This window comes from Panulirus ornatus, chromosome 16 (assembly GCF_036320965.1).
Source record: "Panulirus ornatus isolate Po-2019 chromosome 16, ASM3632096v1, whole genome shotgun sequence".
NCBI classification, from domain to species: Eukaryota; Metazoa; Arthropoda; class Malacostraca; order Decapoda; family Palinuridae; genus Panulirus; species Panulirus ornatus.
In genome coordinates, this window is record NC_092239.1 from 30,687,236 (window position 1) to 30,706,838 (window position 19,603).

At 41.8% G+C, this 19,603-nt stretch overlaps 1 protein-coding gene across 3 annotated transcripts in view; it reads left to right on the plus strand.

Annotated features, from left to right (window-relative positions):
* The window catches only part of LOC139754204 (zwei Ig domain protein zig-8-like), a 377,483-nt gene that overhangs the window by 293,593 nt on the left and 64,287 nt on the right, over nt 1-19,603 (plus strand). The window lies entirely within an intron of this gene.

Here is a 19,603-nt window from a genome sequence, read left to right on the forward strand (position 1 = left end):
GAATCAGCCTCAACCATCTCGTTATGGATGTAAACATATTGAATTAAAAGAAAATTTCCATAAGCTAGTTTTCTTCTACACTTGTTCAGTTTTGCTGATTGAGTTTATATTCATAATTGATATTCACTGATTATGTGGCTGGGGTTGATGAAGGCTCAGTAACTCTGTGATGGGGTCGACAGATTCAAAAGTTTGGGAACCCAGCGTTAAAGGAAGAGTCTCTTAAGAGGGTCTGTAGCTGCGCAGAGAGTCCCTTCATCACACATGCTACAACTGTTGTGTAGAGCAAGTTGGGCGCGTTGGAATGGTAGACTTATTTATTGTATAGTGTCTGGATGCCCTTATGATTCTCTCTCAAGCTTTCATCAGGATGAAGCTTCCCCACAGCTGATCTGATATGAGAATCTCACGCTTTCTCAACAATGATTACACTTCATGTCTCACAAGGGTGACGACTGCACCTGTGCCAGTACTGGTGTTCATTCTCTTTAACGGAGAATCACCTCCGGATTTAAGCAACGGCTTAAAGTCGTCCTCCACAGATGGCGGTGAGGTTGGTTGTGCTCCACTGTAAGCGTTCTTCGTTCTTTAGTTGGTGCGTCTGAAAAATCTTAATGATGACTGCTACAGTTAATGGTCTTCCCCGAGGCTCTCTTAGTGTTTCTGGCCCAGTGACACGAGACCTTCTGGTCCACCACGAGAACCTCCTACGCAACGGCTGGTGGCAAAATGACACCTTCTATCAGTTGTGGAGCGATACGTCTGGCGCTGCTTTATAATCTTCAGCCTTGCGACGTCTATCCTGTCTCATGAGCAGATCTGTAAAGTTTATACATTGTGTTTTGATGTGGGAGGACTAAAGGAGAGCATGTAGTTCAGTTTCACTTCTTTTAACATTTTAGACAACTTATCATGACAAAGATTAGGCTTCTCTGTGGTTAACAGCCAGTGACGTCTACAATCTAACACTCTTCACCACTACCACAACACTCCTCACCACTACCACAACACTCCTCACCACTACCACAACACTCCTCACCACTACCACAACACTCCTCACCACTACCACAACACTTCTCACCACTACCACAACACTCCTCACCACTACCACAACACTTCTCACCACTACCACAACACTTCTCACCACTACCACAACACTTCTCACCACTACCACAACACTTCTCACCACTACCACAACACTTCTCACCACTACCACAACACTCCTCACCACTACCACAACACTCCTCACCACTACCACAACACTCCTCACCACTACCACAACACTCCTCACCACTACCACAACACTCCTCACCACTACCACAACACTCCTCACCACTACCACAACACTTCTCACCACTACCACAACACTCCTCACCACTACCACAACACTCCTCACCACTACCACAACACTCCTCACCACTACCACAACACTTCTCACCACTACCACAACACTCCTCACCACTACCACAACACTCCTCACCACTACCACAACACTTCTCACCACTACCACAACACTCCTCACCACTACCACAACACTCCTCACCACTACCACAACACTCCTCACCACTACCACAACACTTCTCACCACTACCACAACACTTCTCACCACTACCACAACACTCCTCACCACTACCACAACACTCCTCACCACTACCACAACACTCCTCACCACTACCACAACACTTCTCACCACTACCACAACACTTCTCACCACTACCACAACACCCCACCATTACCACAACACTTCTTACCACTACCACAACACTCCTCACCACTACCACAACACTTCTCACCACTACCACAACACTTCTCACCACTACCACAACACTTCTCACCACTACCACAACACCCCACCATTACCACAACACTTCTCATCACTACGCGCTACATATAAAGCTAGGTAACCCAAACGCATCCTATCACAACATTTCCATTCATCGCTTTACCATCCTTGAAAAGTTATGTATTAGTAATGTGATACCATTCCCAGGAATACGACGGAAAGAATACTACTCACGTGTCGGAAAGAATAAAAGAAGCAGGAACGAGGGACGAGCGATCATTCCCTCCTTCATCATCTGTTTCTAAAAGTAGGAACAGGTCAAGGAGCCAAGCGAGGATTATTGTTCGAATGCTCCTTCATACTAACACCTGAATTGAACATCACCATAGATGAACACATAACACAATATGTTAGTACTTGCTGCTCTGATAACAACACACCCCAGGAGAGGTGATGGATGCACACCTGCTGAAGAAAATATCTTGTAGTCTTGCCGGAAATCCGTGACCATCAGGGATAGAGGCAAAGCCTGAGGAACCTGAGTCTTATCTTTAGCTTCAGTACAGCCATAATTCCAGATACTTATAAAGATTCCTATTTATTCTAGCTTTAGGAAGGATGACAGCAGCTTACCAAGCATGCTCAGAATTCGTGGCTCAGCTCCAAGTAATACTTCATCGGCCTAAAGAACCCATTGAGTTGCTGAACAGTGTTGTGATATCATTATTAAAATTCCTATTTAGCTCTGGCAACACTGCATCAACATTCAAAGAGTAATAAAAAATTTTACATTTGCTGTAGCTACGTTACCTACCTCTCTGAGGATCAAAAGTTTAACAAACTTCTTGACTTATTGACTACTTAATCCAAGAACACTTTGCAAGATTCAAATCTTATACATATCGTGAAGACGATGTGTCAGACAACGTACATATGATTATTCTCCAGACTGATCAGCACTTCAACCAATCCTTGAGTATGGCAAATGATGATTTCCAGGTCGCGTTGTCCCTTTAACCTTGGATGATGGGCCACCAGATGTCCATTACTGCGGGAGAGTCGCAGTCTTGTGAAGCTGGAAACATGACCAGACAACGACCCCGACACTGGGTCACAGGGTCGAGGCACACGACCGGCAACTCATTTGGAGTCGACGAGTTGTGTTGGGAACAATGGTGTCCAAGCCTGAGTCAGTCCACAAATGGATTATACCCAGATACAGACCGACAGCACGCAATGGGCCAGCAGCTCCTGTCACCAGCATCTTGTTGACTAACGTCCCAAGGTTGAGTGTTCCATGATTTCCGAGGTGCACGATGAGGCTGGCTGTTCATAGTCAGACTACGTCACTGCCCAGGTATGCATGTACATCCTGCTAACTTGCAACCCAAGGGTCGTACCGTCGTGCTCAAGGAGTCAAAAAGAATGACATTTTTCCATTATCATCATACAACAGGTTATCATCATACAACAGGTTATCATCATACAACAGGTTATCATCATACAACAGGTTATCATCATACAACAGGTTATCATCATACAACAGGTTATCATCATACAACAGGTTATCATCATACAGCAAGTCATCATCATACAACAGGTTATCATCATACAACAGGTTATCATCATACAACAGGTTATCATCATACAACAGGTTATCGGCAACCAAATTTTACCATAGCCAGTAAAACAGCTGAAGGAACAGATGCTACAATCACCAACAAAACTACTTTTCTTAATGTAAAGATGATAGCCTTATTATTGATGCTTTATCGTGCAGCGACCCAGCGGGTCTTGTTTTTCATCATTTGTTCCATCAACACCGTTACGAAGACAGCCTGACACGCATCAGTATAAACACAACGAACACAGTCTGTCACTCTAACATTGCCTTTAAATGTCAGCAGTGAAACCCAGGAAGTCTCACCCTCCTTTCTGTTTCCCTTCAGACACCAGGTCTCATTTTTCTCAGAGGTGAGCTGTTGCAGCCTCCCTCTTCCAGTAACATTAAAATGGTGGCGTTCAGTTCCCCAGACGAAGCCTGTGTGCCAGGTTAGATCACAGCAAACCTGACTCGCATTAAAAAAACATGCAACCAATATATACCCGTAAACAGACCATCATCAAAGAGACAGAAGCTGGCAATACTGATAGGATACGTATCGGAAAAAAGCCGGGCAGAGCGGGCCTCTGCAAAGTAAACATCGTTTTCCGGGCCAAGCTAATCTCTGTAAAGCAAATACAGTTTTACGAAGTGAGGACAGGTTCCACGCTCATCTCTCATTCCTGTCTCAGAAACATAGAGATACGCAACCATCAGCAGAAATTGCTGTGACTGGATACTGAACATCTCTTGTACGTGTTAACGTGTAACTGGCTTCTATAAGAAAAGCTGTGTGAACATTCGCTGACAAACTGTAGCTGCTGACGGATATCTTTTTGATCTGTGGCTACTGTCGGATAACATTCGCTGACCTGCTGCCGCTGACAGGTAACTCCCACTTGCCTATGGCTGCTGACAGATATCTTTCGCTACGTGATCCAAGACAGGAATCGAAGGATAAACCTTTATCAGCAATATACTCTTTGCATAGGGATTGTTTACTTCCATCTTCCATTGTAAATGCCAACATTGACTGTGGCCTTGAGGCCCCACAACCAGGGAGAGTGATGGTGTAGCGAGACAAGCTTACTACGAACATTAGAGTAAAACAGCTGTTTGCATGCAGCTTGAGCTTAAGCAACTTGGCAGGAACGTAAATAATACGGTGAGTTAGAACTCTGCGGGGAAAAATTAGGGTCACAGGGATGACTGGGAGATGTAACCTTAAATCCAGATTAGTGGGTGTGGTTTAGTTTCTGATGACGTATTACTATGTTAGTTTGTCTTGATATCCACGTTTCCTTAACTCCTTGAGGACGAAGGTGATGTTGCTAAGTCGCACACTACGTTAACATAAGCAAGGGTCGTCCCCGTCATCCTCAAAGATCGTGCTATCATGATGCAAGATCGTACCATCGTGTTCAGTAGGGTAAAGTCTTTTATGATATCGCTCTTTGATTGATAACAAAATAGAATTGTATATTTAGATATACAGAATATCGCGTCACACAGCAGTCTTGCCGTGTGAACAATGACCGAGCAGAAACAGAGTTGATTTACGAATCATTTAAATACAAATGTCTTCCTTCCTCCCAGTTGTACAGGATCTTACTTGACGATGAACAAAACAAAGGAAATTCTGAAAGAAACGTAGAAAATATTAAGGTGCCAACAAAACCATCCGATTGAATCCAATATTCAGGAAAGACTTCTCCGTGGGTAAGAATATATCTCGGTAATGTGAGTGAATGATGAATGAGAACATTAAGTCGTTTTGTTTATTCACCTGGCGTCGCGGTGAGGGTTGACCATGACAGTAGTGCAAACCTGACTGATGTAGCAGCTCGTTCCACAGTTCATCTTCTCATTAGGGACGTCAGTAGCAAAAATCTGTCAGGTAGGGAGAAGAATGTGCAATAATATGTGAATAATTTATTTCACTGTTATGACTGAGCAGTTACCGCACAACGTTTTGATGACTTGTTTTAATGAGTCTAGTTTTAACTGCGATCTGGTTTTCCTTTTCAACACAAATATACTTACGGATATTGGATGTGGTATATCGACAGGAAGATCTATAGAGAAGAAGACGTCTTTAAGCGTGTAGTGTTAATGTGCGTCTGTCAACGACCAAACATCAAAACTCACACACAGCATGAGCAGAACAACCTAAGTACGATGACGTCATATGGTTGTACCGGACTGATGACGTCAGCAGACATGCTAGAGCAAAGGGAGGAAGTGTTACCTGCGTGTACACGTAACAGGAACGAGTCATCGCGGTTCATGGCCTTACTCACGGCTGGACATAGTGAGTCTCATCATAAATCCATTGCCAGGTAACTTCTAAGGACCAGACGAGACTATGGCTCGGAATTGGTCTCAAACTAACAAGTTATCAACTTAAGAAACTTGGTTCTTCTTGCATCAGGTGAGAACACAGTGGAAGGCTCCCTAACGGAGGGTAATGGCCCTTACCTTAAAAATCTGGAGCTTCCTTGTTCTTCCTTCCCCTAATGTGGTCTTGGTAAGGAGTGCAGCAGCGATGGTGATGATGGAGGCGGCGGGAGTGCAGCAGCAGCAGCAGCGGTTGGAGTGGTGAAGGGAGCAGCAGGAACAGCTGGTGGTGGTAGTGGTGATGGTAGACAGGAGGAGCACAGCAGCAGCACGAGCGGTGTTGGTGCTACCATCCACTTGCCGGAAGGGAACCAGCAGTGTATTGTGTAACGCTTTCTGTCTATGTACCCAGTACCATGTAAAGGTCAGGCTGGAATCAATTTTTAATCCTTATAAGATTGACAAAGGTTTGCACGATCTGACCTTTACCCGTGAAGGCTCATGAAAGACTTACTCTATATCCATAATAGAGACTGTCGTGATACACAACATCTCATGAGTTCTGTAACTGAGAGTAATGACTCCTGTAAATGCAGTAAAGATCATCATGTGAACATGACTTCTGTTCCAAGACACGAACCCTTCCCAGGCTCTGCCTGACACTCCGTTGCCACACCACCTTGACGGTATACATACATACATACATACATACATCAGTACATACATACATCAGTACATACATACATACATACATCAGTACATACATACATACATACATACGTACATACATCAGTACATACATGCATACGTACATACATCAGTACGTACATACATACATACATGCATGCACAGGCCACACAGTTCCTTGTCAAGTTTCAGCCGTGAGTTCCTCTGTATTTCAGGGCTTGTATCTGAGATCAAATAATTCAACGTTTCCATTTCCGATGGTTGTGTCTGTTCCTTAAAGGACAAACGCTATTGATTATATCCCATTATACCCTTCTGCCTGCCCGTCACCCGAGGCCTCAGCGACGGCAGGTAATCAGGAACACGGAAGGGCTTGGATGGGCTCTGCGACCTGACCTGAATATAAGCTTAGTGATCAGGAGGAGCAGTGAAAGGCCAGGTACTGGTATATCACGCTAGTCTTATTGTATCGCCAGGAACTTGCGGTCATTATTGGCCGACCTGGTCGTTACTTGAATTCTTCTGATGACATGGTTCACGGGTCGTGGCTTACATCAGAGTAATTGGTACGAAATTTTTGATGAGTCCAAGACTTTATTTGGTGTGTGTGAGCATCGTTCCAGTGCTGTGTAGTTCGATTTTTAAAGCCGAACCTTATACTAAACGGCAGATGTCGGGATGAACGTATACTCGAATATCTGATCAACATTAGGGAGTAGTTAGTAAACAGGTGGTGAACGCTTCGCATTATCTTCCTGTGTAATCCTCCCGCCCTCCGCTACCTAGTCATGTGGTCAGTCGTAGTGACCCGGGCAACCTGTCCTAATCCGGGCGGGGGTTCAGAGGGAAGGCTATGCAGCAGGTAAACATATATTCTGTGTTGCTTTATATGTAAAGAAGAATCATATTACCTCGTTGTAGGTAGGTATAACGTATATGTAGACTAAATCATAACTCTAGCGACCCAACGTTTGTGTTTCGCGTGACCCTACGAAGCAGTATTTTCATGTCATTTAAGAAACTTATTCATAGTGATATTTTTTTCTCCTTACGTCTTTCTCATTTTATATCATATTCTTCACAAAATAAACTTTAGATTTTGGAGCGAACTACTTATTCTTGTCCAGGTAATTATGCAAAACTCTGCTGCTATATTACGGACGCTATCTTTACTTATGTATTGGACCTGACGATGCAGCAGAAGTACATTATAATCATTTTACAGAAAAATCATCGTAGAAAGTACATACATAATTCTTACCTTACTTACCCTTATATAATGATACGTGTATCTCATAGCGTCATAAATTTTGGTTAACGAATGCCAAAATGTTACTCCACATACTCCCCTGGCAGCATTATGAGTACGTAAACATCAGTAATCTAAGAATAATGTGTTAGTTAAAAGTCAAAATGATAGATACGTTAGAATACTTATCCTCCTTGTTCTGCCTCACTAATATCATCATCATCATTCGTGACGGTAGGTGTGTGTATGTGTTTACCTGTGTATTTATTACCTTCTCGCTGAAACATCTCTTCACACGCTGGTCTTTATGAGTGATAACTCCAGTGACGTTCTAAAGAATTACATCCACGTGTTACCAGATACACAACAGCGGCATCTGGGGCATATGACGTTACCTTATAGTGAGGGACGGGAGCGATGTGTTGGGTGTACACCCACACTGTCAGGGAGGTTTGGTAAGACAGAATACGGATAGTGAGTTTCCTTCTTTTTGGTCATATTCATAACAGTGTAGTCCACAGTATGCCGTCCCTACTGCAGCAGTTTGCAGTGCCCTCTTGTTTTGTTTCAGTATCAAAATCACTGTTATTTGGCAGGGAACACATAAAACCTCCATCAACTATGAACGATAGATGGTATTTCCCATTAACATTTGTTCTGTTGGATATAGAGTTTGCAAGTTATGTTCCTAAATTCACGGTATGTCTACACTCAACAGATGTACCCTATTTGCATGGATAGTTTACTAGTGTATAATTATGGCGTAACAGATTTTTGTATCGTATGACCCACAGCCAACTGTTGTGTTTCCGTTCATGTGTGAACGATCCTGGCACAGATCGCTTTAGGCCTCCGAAGTATTTAACGTTCAGACTCGCAGTCAAAAGATGAGGAATATTGAAGAAGTATAGAAGAGTTCTCTGAGTATACAGTAGGAAGAGAGGCATAACGCCTGCTTGACGTACATAAGTTGCAACATTATCTCTGATAACTGAATTACTGAAGCTTCAAAACTGAATTACCGAAGCTTCAAATGTTCATGCACTTGAGCAGTTTTCTAAGTGCTTAGGTACTTTAACAGACATGGATTACATTAACGTTTCGTGATTACTGAAACTCTTGTAGCATTGCTAAATCACCTTTTACCTTGAGCAGAAAATCTCCTCTGATGTTTATATATGGCTCTGAGACGTCGAAGCATATCAAAAAAAAAAACAAAAAAACAGGCAGCCATGTGCAAGAAGTGAGAGAGATGGCTATTATGTTTAGGTTAACTCTGAGAGACAGAATCATAAGTGAGATTATATTATAGAAGCAAAGTGGAGCCAGTTTTGGATTTATAAACATTGGCTAACTACGATGGTCGGATACGTGATGTGGATGGATGAGGGAAGATTTACCAGGAAGTCTTATGAATGGAGACCAAACAGAGGAAGATCTGTAGATGGACCAAGAATGTGTTGAAGATACTGAGACGCGGAGAGGGTCACGCTGGAGGACGAAGAACTCCTCCAAGATAAAGACGGGTGAGAGGATTTACGAAGCTTAGCAGCTGACAAGCCATTGGCTCTTTAAGAGGAAGGTGAAAAGGTAAGAGGAGGTTCAGAGAAACTGTATTGGGTAAACGTATTTTTTTTTTTACGATTACATCGTTGAAAAGGGATTTTACCAACCCATTAAACTCAGAGTCAGCCGCAGTCGAGTTACTGTATGATGCCTGACACAAATCCTCGAGTGGGAGAGGTTTACTGTCTGATACTTCCTCTCTTCGTGATCATGGCGTGTCTGCTCTACAGTTCTGATTACATTTCACATCAGTTGCTCTTGTAACGCTGGCGTTTATGGCGCTACTCACCTCCATCTTCCACTTGATAGCAGCTGACTGGATGGCTTTCCGGAGGTTATCACCCACATCAAATGTTTAACTTTTAGGTACTTGGCCAGGGCTTTCCTCCTGCCAGAGGAAACACAGCTGTGTTACCAAGTTCCTCAGTAGCTCCTGTAAACCACATGTCATGATTCTGAGCTCATCGTGTGGGACACACTTAAAGCTACACTTGTCGATGGACAACACTTGACATCAAGTTGAAATGATTTTCCAAGTATCCTTTTACTGGCAAGATGAATCGCTTGCTGTTAAATTGTAAAGTTTATTTCTGTTTCAGGGAAGTTTGAATAAACATTCTATCCTCGTCATTTAACACATTTTATGAAAATAAGGATTGTAACTTATCCTGATTCACTACAGGTCTTTTACTAGGTTTGGTCTTTTTATTTGTACAAATACCAAGGACTGTCTGCAACCTTAGCATTTCAGAAGAAAGATCTACAAGCATCTGTTCTTATGTTCATTATTTTTGCTGGAACTTATGATGATAGAAAACATTCTATGTGGTTGTCACTTGTTAAAAGACTGAATCGATCCTTAATCCTTGAGCACGGTAGAGTTACCCAGCCAGTGTTACCTGGCAATGATGGTCTGGCCTTTGACGGTGAGTCAGTATTATCTTACACTTGGATAGTACTGTCGTGCTACAGAAGGTACCCATCCCAGCCATGTAATAGAGAAGCACAGATCTGGATAATCATGGACGCTAACAACAACGTGAAATATACACACAAACATGAAGTAAACAAACTGGCAAGTAAATGCCATACGTCGTAAATACATTTACTGGATACAGTGACTATGCTGGACGATGACAGTACTGTTGGCTTAGGTTAGGTTGGTGTTGTTATGACCTTATATTTTATGAAGATGTTCAGTTAGCTTGACGTACTGAGACTCGTTTGCTGCTGGGCAACAAGACATCCAATGTTGTGTATGAGACACATATAAACTTGTAGGGATTATTTGTTGGACGTCATACATGTGATATGGTCTGTGGGATTTATGTGAACCACTTATGGTATTGACTCGAGCATCAGAGTTGTGTGTGTATGTGGGTGGATGGGATAGGCCATTATTCGTCTGTTCCCTTGCGCTACCTCGCTAACGCGGGAGACGGCGGTTAAGTATAATAAATGCGCTTTGTTCGTATATGTGTGTGTGTGTGTGTGTGTGTGTGTGTGTGTGTGTGTGTGTGTATTGTTACCAGATTCCGCTTACGTGAGGTCACACTGAGAGTATAAATTCACCTTTAGTGGGGCTGTATTACTGCAAGTACACCCTCATCATGAGGTACTCTCTTTATCCAAGAGATTATCTCTCCCAAGGAGTCAGTCCATCATTTCCCTGCTGGTGTAAGTAGCGTAACCTTGTACTGCAGCACCTCTGGAGAGGAGGTCCTGGGTAACACTACGACCCTTTCTTAGAAACGGATCCTTAGGCAGATGTAAAGAAATGATATATATATATATATATATATATATATATATATATATATATATATATATATATATATTCCTTCTTTCTTTTAAACTATTCGCCATTTCCCGCGTTAGCGAGGTAGCGTTAAGAACAGAGGACTGGGCCTTTGTGGAATATCCTCACCTGGCCCCCTTCTCTGTTCCCTCTTTTGGAAAATAAAAAAAAAAAAAAACGAGAGGGGAGGATTTCCAGCCCCCCGCTCCCTTCCCTTTTAGTCGCCTTCTACGACACGCAGGGAATACGTGGGAAGTATTCTTTCTCCCCTATCCCCAGGGATGATATATATATATATATATATATATATATATATATATATATATATATATATATATATATATATATATATATATATATATATAATTTCTACATAAAAAACCAGTATTGTTCTACGTTGGTTAACGTGAGACCGTTATTGCTATATCTGAGAGTGGTCAAGGCTGTGGAACCATCACAATATAATTTAAAAAGTTCTGGCTCCGCCGCCGGGAGCCCATCCTTCTTCAGCGGGTGGCGGAAAATTGACGAGAGTATTTGATGCTGGGATGAGATGGCTGGCCGGGTGGCTGTTTAGGTGTACGACTGGCTGCCTGGCTCCTTGCCTGCCTGTTTAGAGATACGGTTGGCTCACTAGTTGGTTACCGGTATGATCGACGTCTTAATGCGTATATCATCAACATAACTTCCGATATACGAGGAATGGATACATCTTGTCAGTAGGTAACCCACATCCCATACCTGAAAATAAAGTTTATATAGTCCTCTTAGCTGTATAATCTACGTGGTTATAATATATATCTTTAGCTGTATCATCTACGTGGTTATAATATATATCTTTAGCTGTATCATCTACGTGGTTATAATATATATCTTTAACTGTATCATCTACGTGGTTATGATACACATCTTTAGCTGTATCATCTACGTGGTTATAATATAGACTATTTCAGTTTGTTCCTCCACAACCGTTCAGACAGAGCCTGACTCAGTAAATTTACCGCCTGGCTGACTTGTTTCCATTCATCTTAAGCAGTCGTCCCAATAAGTTTCCCAGAACTGAATCCTCAGAAGTTAAACAATTCCATTTTGCCTGTTTTGTCGTTTCTGTGGACCAGTAATTTCCAAATTCCCTCCACTGATTAGATTGACCAATCACCATCAGATATCAGCCTATTACCTCACGATGATAAGATCTCTATCTTATCATGTGTATAGTTATAGATGCCTCAGTGAGGGAACCAAGACATCACGAAGGAGTTGTTTACCACAAATATAACAAAGAGTGGAATGTGTCACTCGTAGTTTGTGTTGCAGACTTTCTCTACGTAAAGCCAAAGGTTCCGACATGCCTTAACATTTAGCTTATGTAACTCAGGAAACGCTGTCGGCTTTAACTGGCCTCTGAGTAATTTATCACTGTCATCATTTCAGGCAATACGAAACACGTTAGGAACATTTCCCTCTGGGATTTCATTTATTACTTCGATAAGGATGTTATACCAAAGGATATCTTTCAACCCCTTGGCTGAGAGTCTTGGACCAGCTAAGGATATGGACAAGTCTTGATTCAAAACAATTACAAACCATTGCCCGACGGTCGGGAGCTTCGGCTGTGAAAGTCATGATTTTGGTCAGCCTGGAGCTGGGTTCGTGCTCCACCCACCTCCTTGTCTACTGCTGTTTGGTATGCATGACCTTCTTAACATTAGATACGAAATTTGTTGCTCTGGTGGAAGCTATTACCGGGCCGGAACTGGGGCTGTATTCTTTGAATCTAAGGCCACATCTATGTGAGGTCCTTGATAATCAGTACTTATTTTTCTAAATACAAGTTGCTATAGAGGTATTGTTAAACATGATAACCAACGAAGAAAATTATCTAAGCTTTAAGATGTTTTCACATATGACGAAATATGTCAAGACTAACCAATGTTACTTTTGACGGCGACTGAAAATTGTATTTTGTAGCTCATTCTGTTTGAACAGCGTGTCTAACTTTCATTAACAGCCTTTAACAATCAGTTGTCATGAGACACTGTAAACAAAGGAATGATTTCATTTGCTTCTCTTGATATTATTGTAAACATATGTAAAACTAGCTCAGTAAAGAGCCACTTACATGACTGGGTATCGCTACAGTTGCTCACATCTTCCTATTTCGTTGTGAACGCAGCCACACACTCTCATCACAAAGCCTGCTCAGTGCCCCTTTCTCTGTTATAAGATTTTGTGTAGCATAATCCTAGGTTCCCATTGTAAAGTAAACTTTGGGAAAACCAGAAAATTGAGGTGGGTTCTGCTGTGTCCAGGCTCAGCTGAGTTACTTTATCGTTAGGATTTACATCAGTCATAATGCTGGGTCAATCAGTAATTCTGTGAATGCTCTTTGAGGAAATTTTCACCTATCTTGCTCCATCTCTTCGCATGACAGTTAAATCATTCTTAGGATATCTGACAGGTGGGTTCTTGTTAATCTGAGAGAGGAATGGTTTCTTATTATCCTGTTTTCACTGCCTGGAAAAATATGTACAAAGAGGCTAGGTTTTGCTGGTCATTCTTGCGCTCCTCGTACACGTGGGATGTAGTCGCTGGTATAGATCGAGTACTGATGTTATCCATGTGAGCGCAAAAGCTATAAAAAGCTCCAGAAGTTGCAGAAAAACGATGTTCCTGGTGTCAGTAGGACTGACGACGTGCAACACCTTCGTCATGGAATCATTATAGAGTATCCAGTGATCTTTTCACAGCAACGAAGAGGAACGTCGGTGATGGTGAGCAGATGTCGTCCATATGTCCACGGGGAAGGTTGTAACCCGGGTTACTGGGTGCGCAGGTTTGGGATGCTTATTCCCCGCCTGCTCCGACTAGGATATGAATGGCTACCGTAATGATGTGACAACAAATCCTTGCAACACTGATGCAGGTCACTGCTCAGGACTAGAGAGTGTCACAAATAACACATTACGTGTTGCAGTATTGCTGAGTCGTAACTATGACTCGTGTTGTGTACGTACACCGTGCACATGTACTTTGTGTTGTGTTCATATACCGTGTACATGAACTTTGTGTTGTGTTCGTGTACTTTGTGTTGTGTTCGTACACCGTGCACGTGTACTTTGTGTTGTGTTCGTATACCGTGTTCGTGTACTTTGTGTTGTGTTCGTACACCGTGTTCGTGTACTTTGTGTTGTGTTCGTACACCGTGTACGTGTACTTTGTGTTGTGTTCGTACACCGTGTACGTGTACTTTGTGTTGTGTTCGTACACCGTGTACGTGTACTTTGTGTTGTGTTCGTACACCGTGTACGTGTACTTTGTGACGCGTTGTCTTTTTTTTTTTATCATTTTCTTCCTTGTTTACTTTTTTCTGATAGGCTGTTTTCAAAGTAGCTTGGCAGTTAACGACTTTAACTCAGGATTCTGTAGAACATGTTTATTCCGTTGGTTCATAAATATAATGGTTCTCAGTCTTGACATGAAGGTTGCAGGATTACATTATCACAGCCAGAGGAATACGAGTCATCTTATCAACACTACTGAAAATTCCTCTTGTGCATGAGAACATTACATGGTGGAGTGGTCTTGAGTATCCCTGGCACATCTGTGAACTTCCTTGCTCCATGCTAACTTGCAGGCACAAAGTCTTTATTATGAAATGGATTATCGGAGATGTTGAGACCTTCAAGGTATAGATTACCTGCAAACATCTGCCCAAAGAAAGATGTTGGTGAAGGATTATATTACGGACAGTAGTAGTGGTAACACTGCAGAATAATGTGACACTGCTTCATCATTACTTAAACCAACAGTAACACACACCTTAGTCTTCACAAGTTAATGAATACATACACTTGCAGACATACGAACCCACACACATGCATACACACACACACACACACACACACACACACATTTGAAGACGAGGCAGCACGAGAGTAGAACTTTCTATCCGTAAAACACAAATGGTATTCACACATTGCGTTATCACGGACTCGTCGAGGTCGTTTCAGTACGGGTTCAGACCCTGGCAGAGGCAGTCAGTCTACACCCAACCTAGGTGTTCGTAATCCCTTATGGGCTGGTCGATAATAGGCTGAGGTGTATGTGTGTGCGTGTGTGTATACACGTAGGTGTAAGGATATGGCACATAAATACAAGATTAAGAAACGGGGCAACACAAGAGTAAATTCTTTCCGCACAACACACATCTAGTGATCACATACACAAACACGTATTCCTACACGCGTTATATATGTTTCAGGAAAAGCTTTAGAACAAACTCGTTCCATCTGTATTGATCGTCTTATCGGCTTTGTTATTGTTTAGTAACTGTAAACATACATCATCGAGAAATCTAATCGTTTAGGAACAATATATCAAATATTTTCTTGTTTATGAAGAACAAAAAGTTTTTCTTTTATCTGTTGTTGCTAGAATTTATAAAAGTATTCAGAGATCTCAAAGTAAACATTACAATGTAGATAATACTTGCAAGAACATGACCATCTGTTCTCCATGCCAAGGTCTACAGAAGTGACTTTGTAAACACTTGTAAAGCTGAACACAGTCACATTTTTCAGTTGATTTACTCACAGTTTTGTTGACAGTTTTGTGTTGAGTCACTACTAAAGCTCCATGTTGACAGGTTTTTACTGTTATGTGAGTGTTATACCCACACGATGTGGATGTGTAAGCCTCTGTTGTGCCGTAGTATTATCACTAAGTTCTGTGTTGGTATTACAGCAATGTGTTAGTAGAGTTTTGTGAATATGTGATATATATTACAAGTATGAGATGTATGAATATTATAGATATGTATTCTTTTGCTGTTCTAACTTTGGGCCCTTCCTGTATCATAACTTTAAGCTGTGAAGGAATGATTCTGTGTGAACATTGTACCTGTAGATTGTGTTTGTATCATAATTATGTGATGTTTGATTTCATAACTTTGTCTTGTGTGAGTATCATACGTATGTGTTCCGTGAGTATCATGTGTTTTGTATTATAACTTTAAGCAGTGCTGCTGTATCTGTATGATGATAAGTTATTCTTGTAACTGTCTTGAGGACAGTTACAAGAATAACTTATCATTATAACTGTGTTCCGTGTGTCATTATCGTATTCTTTGTTGGTATGATAATGTTATGAAAGCTTTATAACTATGTTAACAATATGTTATAATCAGTGTGTGGTGATTAAGTATTATAAGTGGGTTTTGAGTGTCACTACTATGTTTTATGTGGGTATTATCATTGTGCTGTGAGAATAGTAAGGGCTTTGTTAATGAAGCAACTTATTATACGATTCTTTTAACTTTTTATCATCATATTTGTATTATATGAATATTACAACAATATTGTGTGAGTATTAAAACTATGGGTTACTTAATCATTCTGTTACAAGTGTTAAACCTATATGTTCAGTAATTGTTGGAGTTATTTGTACGTGAATACAACCAGTATTATTAAGCTATGTAGTTACTGTAACTATGCTTTGTGAGTAATATCAATATGTAATTTATGAGTATTATGAATATTTCTTATGTAACCATCATAACCATATGCTTGTAATGCACTGTAGCAGTATTATATAGTATATACTGTTAACCTGCAGTCCTAGCAGCTGGGTATGCCACACTCCAAGCATCTAGGCACACCATACTCCCAGCAGTTGAGCATGCCTCACTCCTAGCAAGAGTTATGTCACACTCGCTGGACAGGATCGTGTGTTGAGTTACCTATCACTGTGTGACAGTGACCGTGTAACACTCTCCCATCATGTGACAATGGTAATAGAGGTAACACTGTCTCACTCCTAAGCTTGCTTTATGTGTGACAGTGGCCCCATAACACTCCCGTCCTGTGGTAAGGGTAACATTAGGTAACACTGCCTCACTCCCAACTCTGCTCTGTGCACGCGCTGTGGCACAGGAACATATCATAAATAATTATGAGGTGCATGAAATTTGTTACTAACGGGCGCGCTCCATTGGTTTACTATCACCTGCCAATTTACCTCGCTTATAGCAATATATTCCTGCGTATGGAAAATACTCGCCTAAAGCGAGTATCATTTATGAATTTATGATTTTTCTTTACTTTCACTGAAACAAAATTTATGGAAGTATCTGGCATCCGACTCTGCGACTGGTAATATGGTTTTGCTTAAGACAAAGATCGGGTAATATTTATCCTTATGATAGCAACATCAGAGTGACTGGGTCAAGGCGACCCATCGTGGTACAGAGGAAGGCTGCATCTCATGACTGGCGTGTCACCAGCAGGAAACAACAAAGGAAGAATGAACAACAGGCGAAGAAGGAGACCCACAGACCTGAACACAGATACCCAGAACTGAGCACAGCAACCTTGTTGACCCTGCCCAGAGGATGAAGGTTGACAACATACATGGCCATACGAGCACACATCAAAACAAACGTTGTACAAGTTACTTATACAACGATACTTATATAACGATACTTATACAACGATACTTATATAATGATACTTATACAACGATGCTTATACAACGATACTTATACAACGATACTTATAACACATTAGAATACAGCAAAGGATTGCACAAACGTGCAACATGATAATGAAAGAATTACATAGACGATGATCAGCAGAACATATCATAAAAGGAACAATGAAAAACGATGCATCTTCAGTGAAACGAAGTGAAACAGCTGAAAGCAACTGATTTTAAACTGATGAAGTATATTTCAAAGAGATTTATCAGTGGAGACTTGGACGAAGAGAGAGAATGAGATAAGGATCATGAAATGATTACATCAAGAGGAAGGACACTAGACACGCCCAGATAATGAGAGAGATATCTACATGCTCATTAAGGAGAGACAGCCAGAGGGAACCAGAGACCAGATAGCGAAATATCAAGGTACAGATAACATGAGACTGTAATGAAACAGGAAGTGTGAGGCAGAGAGAGAGAGAGAGAGAGAGAGAGAGAGAGAGAGAGAGAGAGAGAGAGATGCATAATGACAAATATTGAATACACACACACACACACACACACACACACACACACACACACACACTCCACACACACACACACACACACACACACACCCACACACACACACACACACACACACACACACACACACTCCACACAAAACAATGTACTAATACCACCAGCCGGTCAACAATCACAAACACAATATATGACATAAAGATCAGGAGACAGAGTGATGATAAAGATCAGGAGACAGAGTGATGATAAATGATAACATCTCAGATCTCAACCCGAGGGATATTGAAACATGAATACTTTTAGCCTCTTCAGCAAAAAGGTTTAATTCCTTTAGTAATACGAGTTAATCTCTTAAGTATGGCAACTGTACACCTTGTGTACGATGACATCATCCCCTGAGTAGGGAGTTCTAATCCCTTGAGTACGAAGTTTTAACCCATTTTGTACGACGACTTAACCCTTTGAGTATCATAAGTTAATCCTTGAATATAATGATTTTCATCATTATTTTTCTCAAGTAGTTAAGTCCTCATACTTAGGGGTACGCTTGGAACTCGAGGGGTTAAGTCATCGTGAGGTTAAGTCGTCGTACTCCAAGCGTTAAGTCGTCAATCCCTACTTACTTCAGTCGTTGTACTCAAGTACGGAGGACAAAAGTGTACGATACTGCTGAGGCCAACCTTCAAGAGAAACAAATACCACGACAGATGTTGGGAAGGGAGGGAGTGAGATACAGCGTTGAGTCTTCACATGACTCATGTGAGAGGTTGGAGAGGGTAAGGCAGAGTAATACAGGAGTGTGTCTTGTGCTGGGGTAAGTAAAGAGCCTCGTAACTTGAGGTGGAACACCTGGCTTTACCTGAGGAGCGGGGTGGGAAAGGGAGAGAGAGAGAGAGAGAGAGAGAGAGAGAGAGAGAGAGAGAGAGAGAGAGAGACAGAGAGAGAGACAGAGAGACAGAGAGGCCAGCAAACTTCATGTAATAAGCAGGACGATTCCTGGATGCAAGACCATGCCAGACCCCTTGAGACAAGGTTATGTCTGACTCACATCAAATGTTGGAAATGGCACCCACGTGTCCGTAGACTCTCACCTACACGTCTTATCTTGTTTACAAATACATGCGACAAATCAGTCTGATGTTGCTGATGATATTTGCGGTGGCTGCCCTGCCTTCAGCTCAGGGAGAGGCTGTGCCTTTCATTGCTCGCACAGATAATGATCAGGGGTGTAAGATCTGGCGAGCATGGTGGCCCCAAACACATCGCGCAGTAGCTTCATGTAGACACGAGTTGTGTGTGTGTAGTAACACCATCCTCTTGGATAGCAGCCGTGGGCAATTTCGTCCTCATTTACATGACCAACGAAGGGCTAAAGAATCAGTTCACAGTAACGTTCAGAGTTGATTGTCTCTCTGAGGAATATGGGACCAATTTTCCGATTTCGTGATGTGGCGCACCACGCACCAGCCTTCTGATCTTGTAATGGTGTCTTCTTGATCTCATGCGGATTAGTCACCGTACAAACTCGGCTATTTTTGGAGTTGACGCAACCGGATCAATGAAACAACGCCTCATTGG